The 11,538-nt window shown below is 38.2% G+C and overlaps 1 long non-coding RNA gene across 1 annotated transcript; it reads right to left on the bottom strand.

Annotated features, from left to right (window-relative positions):
- Window positions 1-244: 244 nt before the first annotated feature.
- Window positions 245-10,821, bottom strand: LOC115476942. Its single transcript, XR_003943245.1, has 3 exons — window positions 10,727-10,821; window positions 9,625-9,629; window positions 245-288 (listed from the first exon to the last, which is right to left on the bottom strand). It is a non-coding gene; the product is annotated as an uncharacterized LOC115476942 (long non-coding RNA).
- Window positions 10,822-11,538: the final 717 nt, after the last annotated feature.

The raw sequence follows: 11,538 nt of genomic DNA, 5'->3' as shown, positions 1-11,538 counted from the left end.
ATAAACTCTTCATTCCAAATGATGATTTGTGGGCTTCACTTAATGATGAAAGGCTGTAAGTATAAATGCTTTTGCTACATCAGGCTATCATTCGCTGCATTGTATAACCTGTAGTCTAAATCCAGTTTGTCATAAGGCTGGTATCTTTTCCTTAGACCTAACGTCTCCCTTAGAGGCAATAACTCCTTGATTACCCCAGAACTAGTGTTATTTAGAGATGGAGTCAGATTAAGGTCACTCTAGCCTTCTTGGGGGGGCTCGGGACCCCTAAATTCACAACATTGGTGACTCCCGTACGCTGCTCGGTATTCCTTGTTCCACCCTTTCCTGTCCTTCTCCTTCTTATTTATGGACGCAGTGGGGATATATTCTGTGCGTCCAAACCCTCGTTTTTGTCTTTCAATATTTAAAGATCAAGAATTTCCTCCCCGATGTCTCATGTCCCTTATTATAGCAGTCTGCTGTTCTCTCTCTAAGCTTTCACTCTTTCCTGTGGTTAAGCCACTTCCGTTATTCTTCCCTATCGCAGTCAGTGATAATATGTAAGCCTTGTGCTTTCTTTCCCCCTCTTAGTTGCGTCCAAGACTGCGCTTTATTTCTTCTCTCTGATTCCTATCTCCCCTTCTTGGCACTGCTATTTTCCCGGTCTCTTTCCCCTTGCTGACATGTTAATTCTCCCCGTAGTTGGTTTTTTCAAAAACACACTTATGTGAAATAATTTCTTCCCTTCCCTCTTCATTCTTGGTAGTCTGTCGCCACACCTTCCTGTGGGGTTTTTTTTTTCTTTAAGCCGCAGCTTTTACATGGTCCCTGCCACCTCTGTCCCTTTTCAGCCGGTTGTTATTAACTTATGTTTTTGTTTTCCCTTTGAATGCAGCTGTCCCAGCGTGTCACTGATTTCTAGTGCTTTGGTACGGTATGGTCCACTGCTGGTGATGTTATATCTGTCTCTATTCTTATCTGTTACTTTTTATATCATGTTCTCCTAAGGTACCTTGGTGCCGGTCTTTCTTACCTCCTAAAACTTCCAAACCTTTTCGGGGATTGGTACGCTCAGAGTTCGTCCACATGGCACCAGCAAGGTCTTAATGCGGGCTATACGCCTAACTTCTGGAGCATGTGTGGGCTCATTTCCTCTGTGCTGTACTTAAACCTCCAATATTGATTTCTCCCCATCCTTGTTAGAAACTGTCCTGATGTGTCTTTGTGAAAGGTTTATAGTTCAAATCTTACAATTCTTTGCCAGCTTTCTAGCTGTCCGTTGCCATTTCCTGCTTCACATTTAAAACTGCGTAGTAAGTCTTGCTTCCTTATTCCTTCCTGTCATACAGCTTTATACTTGATAAACCACATTTATTTCTATGCCTGCCTGCTTTGGAAACCCCCCGTCTGAAACTTTCATGATATTATAACTCTCCACTTTTGAAGTCCCGGTCTGTATTCCGTCTCTGTTCCCCGTAGCCACTTTTAGCTGCATTTCCGGGTTTAATTTTCGCTGTATAGACCCCGTCTCTGCCACTTTCGGCACCTTTCTGTCATACTCACTATATATGAAACTGTTATTACGCTCCAAGTCTTCTACCTTTGTATTTTGTCTTTGCTAAAAGTCCCAAAAGTCCTGCACTAATCCTGACAGTTGTCTGCCTTAAGCTCCCGTTGTTACTGCTTCTCTGAGTGAATTTGCCACTTTTTTTTCCTGTACCCCCTCTCTCCTGTCACAGCCTTGGCTGTAAGACTGTTAAATTTATCTCACTCCCACCTATACTTTCTCCGTGCAAAAGGTCTCTTGTCCTTTATACAGCATTCTCCTGTCCCCTGGCTCTGTGACTTGTTTTTCTAAGCTATCTGGACTTCAGAAGCATGCTCTTCTCCTTCATGTATTGTCAGTGCTTTATACTGTAACTTATGGCTGGCTGTCAAACTATACGGCCATCTTCCGGTCTGATTAATGCTTTTTCTTCTCCTTTTACAGTTGTAATTTTAAATTAGTACTTGACCTAGTAGCAGTTATCACACCCTTTTAATTTACAATTTGTTTTGGGACAATGTTATATTTTTAATTAATAATGCTTAAGATTTGTCATTTATTTTCCTTATTTATGTCTTGGATATGCTTTGGGCTCTCACTTTGGCGCACACCTCACGGCCCTCCTCTCTGAAGCTCTACCGACTCTTGCACCTTTTTATTTTTTTCCCCTCCCTCCAAAAATTGTCCCTCTTTGCTGTTATTGTATATTAAGTTTAAGGGGTAATTAATGGTATGTATCAAAAGTAGTAGCATTTATATGTATGACCCTCTATAGATTATTGTCATTATATTTAGAATTGATACTTTGCTATGTGATATTGGGAACTGTAATTGTGTGAGTCCGTTTTTAAATTTGGACACACATATGCAGCATTTGTTTTGCCTTGAAGGGGTAATGGAAGTGACGGTCCGCAATGTAGTTTCATGATAATATGACTTAGCCCTTATTAGTGAGGTATTTTTGGCTCCGGGACATAGTTTATGCCATTGTTTCTGCACGGCATGATTAATATGCACTTATTTCCTGTAGAACTGCTTGCCCGTAACTTTTCAGGATGCAAGTTAGACTTTAAACTACTGATTACCTCTGCGGTGAAAAGCTTGGGTTTTCATTTTTAGTTAAGGTTGCAAGACTATGTTCGAGTTCTATACATTAATGGTGTGCGGCAATATTTTCAGTTCAATCATATATTCAGTTTTCTGCAAGTTTAACCTTGTTTTATGGCACATTTTCTCAGCATGCATAATGATATTTCTATGTAATGGTACATATTTCTTTTAAATCACTTATCTTTTGATAATTCAGTTGCCGGTTCTCTAGCTTCTTTGTATGTGCCCTCTCCCACGAATAGCAGTGTTTTGAATGCTTTCGGTTTCATTTTTGCGGTGGCAGCGCTGGATTGTTGCTTGTCTAGAATGGCCTTTGTTTCTGCAGTGTAATATTGCAAGTTCCATAATAATGATTTACAGTCTGTTTGTCCAGGTTTTTTTTTTGTTCATTTATTTGATATTCCAATTTTGTTGTACAGCTTTTTCTTCCTCTGATATGGGGAACATACGAAGTCGTTTGTTTATTGGTTTGCTCTGCTTGTCCATCAAAATCATTTTTTCTCCCTCTCCCTCTCCAAGTCCCACCTACTCCCCTATTTTGCGTGTGTCACTCTTGTTTCAGACTTTAATGCATGTTTATGCAGTACAACAGTGTGAATGATTTTATTTTGTATTGTATTGTCCTGGTTTTGCGGGCTTCCTTACTGTCGGCTGTATTATTTTAATGCTTTTGAGTTCCCTTCTTATGAATTTTTTTTAATAGAAAATCTATTGTCTAGTGACTCTCTTATGGTACCATCCCCCAAGAGCTTACATGTGTTCAGTGTTACAAATCTTTCTTTCAAATTTTTTTTTATTTATATCTATTTTATTTTTACCATCTTTGCAGTTTGTTTCAGGGACTCTTCCCTGGGATATGCTATATTATTATTTTATTTTTTATTTTTATTTTCTTATATACCAGTGTCACGCTATAACCATTGGGTTTGATATCGATGCCTGGGGTTTACACCCATTGGAGGTGACCCTTCAATGGATGACGGTATCTCAATTAGTAGAAGCAGACTTCCATTCCATTTTCGGAGTGGCCTGCGGATTCGGCCTTATTGCCCACATATGAGTTACCTAGTATAGATGAGCGTGGGGGCAATAAAGAGACGTCTAGCGCCTTTCATTGCGATTGTGTACAGGTTGACTCGGGCATTCAAAATTTTAGAAGTGGTTAGTTGTATACGCGGGAGAGCCTAACCTATAAAATTTTCATTTTACAGCGTTGTAGCGCTAAGGGTTTGTAGACCCCTGAGTGGTTTGTAGACCACTTAAGGTCCATTGGGGTGATTATGTTGTAGCTAATCAGCGGGACCCATTGGACCGCTGCTCTTCAACTCATGAGACCTTATTCGCTGGTTTTTTGGGAGTGTTAGCAATGTCCCTTTTTGGGGGCTCTATCATGGGTTGGAGCCCATGGCTGATAACCGGGACAGTTGTTGGCAGACAGATTATCTGGGATTACTCCTGTCTTTAGAAGCACACTCTGGAGAGTAGTATTTATTAATTTGGGATAGAGTAGTATAAATATATAATGGCTGACACTACGTATTTATTTACTTTTGTACTGTCTCTCTAGGCATATTTCTGTTTACAGTTTTTGTCTTGCTTTCTCCTAATGTCACTTGCGGTCAAAGCGTTGAGCTTTCCGCCAATTAGTAATTTTTATTTCGGGTCCCTATGTTGGAGTACATTAATAGATGCGTGAGTATGATTGTGTTATGTCTCTGCATGTTCTACTATCAGGATAATCATTGCATGTTTTTGTAAACTGTTAGCACATTATTATTTCTAGGTCTCCTTGCTATCTCTGAAGCTGCCTTTTGAACCACTAACCTTGTACCAGGTTCTAGGTCTGGTCAATATATATATTACTAATCTAGTTCATTTTTCTATAGCATGTTACAGGTCAGAAGCTTATTTGTAGACCACTTGCTCACTAGGTCCCGTTATTATACATATTGGGTGATGTTGTTCACTACCCATTATATCATATCTTCCTCTCCGCACCCAACACCAGATACTGGTGATCTGACATCTATTCAGTTCTCTAGTGAGGACTTTCTGAAACAAACCTTTCTATTTTGCGGTTGACCTCCCTATGCCACCGAGAGTTCGGAAGGGCATAGTGATCCCGCCAACTGTTCTCTTTCTCAATTGATTTTCTGCGCTGGAGATTACATTGCACGAATCGTGAGTATATTTTCATTTATTGTATGTGTTGCTATTGAGCTTGACTTTGTATACTTTCATGGCCTATTGGATTAGCTCTAATTTAAATGTTTTATTTTACCAAATTTAGGATAAAGATTTTGTCCTCAATACACAGGGACACCTCTGTATGTGGGACAATAACTGTGTCTGTGTATGAGTGTGGTTTTCCTTTTCTGTCTGTGTGCTATGACTTGTAATTGGCTACTGGAATATTTATTTTTATATTTTTTGTTTTAAAACCCTAAACAATTCCTTAACCGTGCACAATTCCAATGCTTGGTTTTGAACTACATTTAGAAATATCTTGCTTCCTCTTCTGAACTTTAAGTTTTCTACTTATCAGGATTGGGTTACTGTTTTAATTTCATGTCTATATGTTGCCGTGTGTCCTGTGGTAAATGGCATATATTAAACCAGCTAATTATTAAGGAATCATTTCTTTAGTTTTAAATTAGTGCTTTAAGGTTACTCTGAGAGATTGCCTATCAACTGCAGTGGTAGTAAATCTCAAAGGAGTGTTTTTTTTCAGGATTGTATATTATTTCATTTAAGCAAAGTTTGTTTGATTTGTGACGAGATGTTAAATACCTGATTGTTTTTGACTTCTGGTAAATTGCTTTCACTAGAAATGCAAGCACTTTTTAGTTTTAATTTGTATGTGTATGTGTTCTTTGAAAATTGCATAATTATTCCAGATATTTACTATAAAAGGTTCTATATTATATGCCATCTAAAACACTGTTTATTTATGACGTTGTTTAAAATAACTAGTGCTGATGTTCACTTCCTGGCTTTTTATTGGGGATGTGTTCCGTAAGAATGTATTAAGTGTTTTAATTTTCCTTTTCACGTCTTATCTACTACTTTCAAACTTCCTTCCCTACTTCTTAAAGATTTATAGTTTTAAGATATATTATTGTATAGAGTTCCAGCATTTATGGTTCTCAAACCCCAAATGGCTCAGTTAAAATTCATTTCCGGATTCCATAATACTACAGTGCTTGCCTTATTATCTATGCAATAGGGTTTAGAGATTAACCCTTGCATAACATAGCTGACTGGTAAATCAGAACTAAAGACTTTCAGGTTGCTATTATTTTAAAGTTATGTTCAGATAAGACTAGCTACAATTGCCAACTTCCTTTTTATTGAGACCCGTACCTATGGAAGGCATATACAGTAATAACCTTCTTTTTCTCCTTTTCCCCTCCTGAAGTATTAATTCTATGAAGACTAATTACACCAGCATGAAGTTTTAATATAAAAACTTCAACTTACAGTTTTTGTCTGATGTATAGTCCTATTTTCAGTCACCATAATGTCCAATGCTTGCAGTGAGCAGTAAACTCAAATTTGACACAGGAAACACCGTTATTTCATGATTTCCTTAGGACCGAATGACAGAGATTAACCCTTGTAGTTCTTATTTTCTCTAAAGTTCATCTTTACAAAAGCTTTGAACTCAGTATATGATGCAAGGAAAGCATTACGTGTTTCAGATTTTTAATAACTAGATGGGTTTTTCTGTGATTCTGTGTTATCCTTCCTACTCTTTGTTTAGAATTCAATTTACAATGTAGGCTTACAAGCTGTTCCATTTATTATACTGGTCTATATGAACATATCCTACTGGTCAATTTGTGCATTTATTGCATTAATAAAAATTATTATTATATCCTTGAATTTTGAATTTTACTAAAATGTTTTAAGAAATGCTCCAACTTGTCTCCTGCTTATAAAGCGGCTCCTCCTCTGTATTTAAAATATACTCTAAATTGTAAATTGATTCCTGGGAATATATAAGCTTATTTTTAGCTATCCCTCTGAATGTGAATCTTGATATGCTGTCATAATTTAGGGCCCAAATTGTGAAAGCATAGAAAGGATCAGTTTCGAATTTAATATAATTTTCATTTTCCAAATTGGCTCTGAGCTATTACAGAGGACTATAGGTTATTGTCCTTCTCATTTGGCCTATTTAAACCTTGTAAAGGTCACGTGAGGAGGCCTCATAGAAATATATAGTTTTTATATTTCTGATATTGGCTTTTCTCTATCTCTCTAAATATCATATTAAAAGCAGCATTTTCCTGGAGCAGACTCTGACCACAATGTTTCCTCAGACTCTGCTGACTTCCTGTGCCAGCAACATCTAATTTACAGAGAACATTTTTTTTTTATTCCTACTGGTAATTTGTAATATTGTATATTGAGACTATGCTCCACCTATTGGTGCCCCAAGGAACTAACAATGCATTCTTTGATTTTTTCTTTCTAATGGTCCTGTGCTGAGATTTGACCACTTGATATTACTTCTTATATTAGCTCTATTTATTAAGTCCTGTAGGTTGAGTGAAGACTGCTAATCCAATTCCTGATCTACCGTCTCTATTCCAGTTTGGTACTTGTGCTACAACTGACCTCTGGCAAGAAACAGAAGTGCTAACTTCTCCAATGAGAATTTTCTTTTGTCCAAATGATGTCATTAATTTAGACCTTCTTGGTTATGCTCTTAAATGTTCTACTGTATTAAATATTTTTGCAGGCTCATCTTTTCCAGAACTTACATGGCACTTTACGTATGAGCTCTCTATTACAACAGACAGCGACCGTGATTCCAGAAGATACTTCCATCACCTGGACTAGTTATGAGTTTTAAATTCCTGCACATTAGACTTCTGCTCTGATTATGACTATTTCCTAAGCTACCCTTCTTTCTGAATCATCTAACTCGTAAGTCCTGCTGGCCTCCTGCAGCTGAGGGCTCAACCCTTGGTGAATGTTAGCCATCGCAGGTGAAGATTCCATACCTACTGGCCATAGATTGCAACGCATTATCCGTGCCTTTTGCCTATTTTTGTTCACCATATTTTTGACCCTCCATACATCAATAACTCGAACAATCAATTTTTATTGTTAGTTTATTTGTACTCTTTTCTTTTGTTCCATAAACTTTACCATTGTTATTTGATCATCTCTTCGTAATGATTACTAATCTGTCTTGCACATTATGCAAGCCAGAAGTGGGGATATATTATGCAAATCCCAATTCTTAGTATTAAGAGGGTTGAAGTTGAAGCTCTGACCCCTACCAATCAGGAGATACAGTATAATTTCATATATACTATTGCTATTTATGTAAATTGGCTTTTCATTATTGAACCCTTATGGTTTCGCTTTTGCTTTTGCACTTAATTAGCACTGTTTTCTCCATGTTTACATTGTCTTTCATGTCTCTTGACATCTATATATTATTTTTGCTTATTCAGTTCACGCTGATTATGCCCACCAAGATATAGCAATGTATCATTCAGGCATACAGTCATTTTGCTTATTCCTTTGCCAACCTCTGACTCTTGATGGACTAATTATGATTGTGCATGCCTAGAATAAAGACATGGAAACATCCAAGTTTGTACACCACAAGTACGTCTTCAAGATCTATCCAGGCCCAAATGATGTTAGATCCCCCAAGGTTGTGGCAATAATCTTTACACCTTGCAAACTACTGGATCACAAGTTTTGGGTCCATGTGAAAGATATACGGGTTTACTCAGCCACAGAACCCGAGGTTACCAGCCTAAACCATCTCAAGACCAGCCACTTCCTTCAGCAGGCCAGCCTGAAAACCCAGATCTCCGTCCAGATTCTTCAGCGCTTCCACCGCCTCAACCATGATCGATGAAAGAGAATTCAGAACTGATACTTCATTTGAGATTTACAGTTGCTGTTTATGGACATTATAGACTCATATTTTGTTTTATTTTCAGTTTAGTAGTAATCTTGTCTATATATTGAAAAGGTTTTATTTTTATTTTCCTATTATTTCCTTTATTGTTCTAATTGTTTTTCCAAGAGTTTCCCCGTTATTTCTGTTTATGTAATTTAAATTGAAGTTGATATTGCTCAAGATACAAGGGTAACATCAAACCCTAATACTGGCTATGATATCATAATGTAGGTGTAAACCCTGTTAGTATCAACCAGTTATGCAATTGTTTAACTTTGGTGTAGGCTTACTTAAGCTGCATGTCTTTCTGTAGGTTTGACTGAGCTCCAAGTGGGGTAGCGGATATATAAAATGCTTCCCATACTTCCAGGTCATTATGCATATGTCAAGATCCATGATCCATGCATGACCTTTGTAGACCATTTTTTTTTGCTGTATAAGGCAACCACATATTTGCTATCCACTTTTTAGTGCTCATGATTGGATGCCAATGATGAGTAATAGTAAGGTCCAGGCATTCCGACCTGTTTAAGGATTCTGAATACCTACAACCTAAAACAGCCTGCAATCTGAGTACTAACCATATATTTGTTGAGCCACCATAACAATGCTTAATCAAAACCACTATTCCTTCCGAGGACCACTGAGATAAATACATTAGATTATCTCTCCATGCGCTATGCAACAGATATAATAGACGCCATAGAAAGACCTGAAAGTGTTTATTAGCATGATCCACCTGAAATTGCTATTACCCACATACCTATACTTCATGAGATTTTGTAGATGAACTCATGAATTTGTCCCATTCATAAAACCTTTCTCACTACAGGTTTGAGTAAGTCTCAAGAGAGATGACATCAGGATTAAGGCCCAAGGGATTAGGTAATATAAAGGGAATTCCATATGCCCAAATAATATATAACCTGAGAATGAAGTTTCCTGTCTTGCACCATACCTTCTAGCAATTTGTAAGACCAAAACTCCCCCTCTAGTTTGATAGCTTGCCACCTTCTGGAATGGATGATGACAAGCTTGACGAGCTTTGTGTCACCCCTCCTCAGAGGGGGTGACAAGTGGGGAATGTATAATTATATTACAGCAAGAGGCCCTCACTGGATGCCCACCGGAAGGGTGGAAGGCCAGATTTTAGGACTCAGGCTGTAAAAATACCAGCTAGGTTTAAAAATCAATGACTGGCTGAGCAAGGACTTGCTTTTCCTGCAAGTTAATATGTGTTCTAGCTAAAGACCTATCCACTGGAATAGTGGTGGGCCAAGCTACATAGCTTTAAACAGCTGAAAAGCACTGAGTAGGCCTGATAACAAGATGATGGCCTTATAGCAGAGAGCCTGCAAGAGCAAGGACTGCTTGGTGAGTTCTAATGAAACCTGGTGCAACTTCCAAATTGAGTGTAACACACATGATGTAGAAATTAAAGACAGAAATGATAAGAAGTTTGGTTCATAACACGGAGTCTGTCTTTAATAAGTTGGCACCCAGATCACAAGATGTTATGAAATTGATATATCTATATTGAGATATCTTCATAAGAACAAAGTGTTTACAAAAAAGGAAATTACACAATAGCCATGTTTGGATGTTTGGATGTCCGTATCTAGGGAGATGTTGACAAAAAGGGAAATTGCACAATAGCTAGCAATAGCTAAAACGGAAAGATGGGCACCTGACCGGGTATGATTCAGAGAGATTGAGCAAGATTAGAAAAAAGTCCCTCTCAATAGACTTGTATGGGGACCAGATGGTATATAAGGACTGGTCACCCAAGCATATTTCGGAGGTTCTCCCCAGCGTATCTAGGACGCAGAGCTCCAGTCAGCTGAATCCAGAATTTGTCTGATGAATGTATCTGATTAAAGTCTGATTTGCAAATAAACTCTTCATTCCAAATGATGATTTGTGGGCTTCACTTAATGATGAAAGGCTGTAAGTATAAATGCTTTTGCTACATCAGGCTATCATTCGCTGCATTGTATAACCTGTAGTCTAAATCCAGTTTGTCATAAGGCTGGTATCTTTTCCTTAGACCTAACGTCTCCCTTAGAGGCAATAACTCCTTGATTACCCCAGTACTAGTGTTATTTAGAGATGGAGTCAGATTAAGGTCACTCTAGCCTTCTTGGGGGGTGACCCACCGTTCGATTTAAACACGCCATGAGAATTTTTGTCAAAGTGGGGGTTGATTCTAGCTCTTGACTAAAATTCTGTTGTTTTATCTTCCAATTGATTGCTGTCCACACATAGATCTGGGCTATCAGCTGGGACTTCTCACTAACTTCTCCCTCCCTTTTGCTTTGTTCATAGTTCCCTGCTATCTCACAGATGTCCATTTTTCTTCTTCTGGCCTTGGGCTCTCACAACATCTCCCTTCATGGCCTCATGCAACAGTTTATCTCAGCTCTGGGGCCTGACTGAAGTTTTTCCCATGTCTCAGTAGTTTTACAAGCCCCCCTCCTCCCCCTTCTCCTGTCTCTGCTTCTTACAGAAAAACACAAGTCATTTGTCTAATAATTCAAACATCTATAGAGTACTTCTTTCTATTACAAAAGAGCTAGCTAGAGCCTGAACTATGCATTTACACCTATGTTATATGGAAACGCAATATAGTTATTTCCCACAAAATCTCATGGTAATTCTTTGTGGCCTTGGGCAACTCGTTTAACCCTTCATGCCTCGGGAGAAGGCAATCACTTCTGTATCTTGCTAAGAAAACCACAAGGAGGGGGTAGGTGGATTTGGGGAGGGGGGCAGAGGATCCTAACTGTGTGATCACTAGGAGTCAACCCTGACTCAAGGGCAGATCTAGATAAGTGTCTTCATTCTAGAATCTTCTTGAGTTTGATTTTTAGATTCACTACTCAATTTTTCCAAATCTAAACCCAAGACAAATTACATTCGGGTATACAATTGATTACACCCTGTCCAAGTGGATTGACAAAGCACCTGA

Source organism: Microcaecilia unicolor, chromosome 8, assembly GCF_901765095.1.
Source record: "Microcaecilia unicolor chromosome 8, aMicUni1.1, whole genome shotgun sequence".
In the NCBI taxonomy this organism is placed as follows: domain Eukaryota; kingdom Metazoa; phylum Chordata; class Amphibia; order Gymnophiona; family Siphonopidae; genus Microcaecilia; species Microcaecilia unicolor.
Note: the sequence above shows the minus strand (reverse complement) of the source record. Positions and strands in the feature narration are given on the sequence as shown.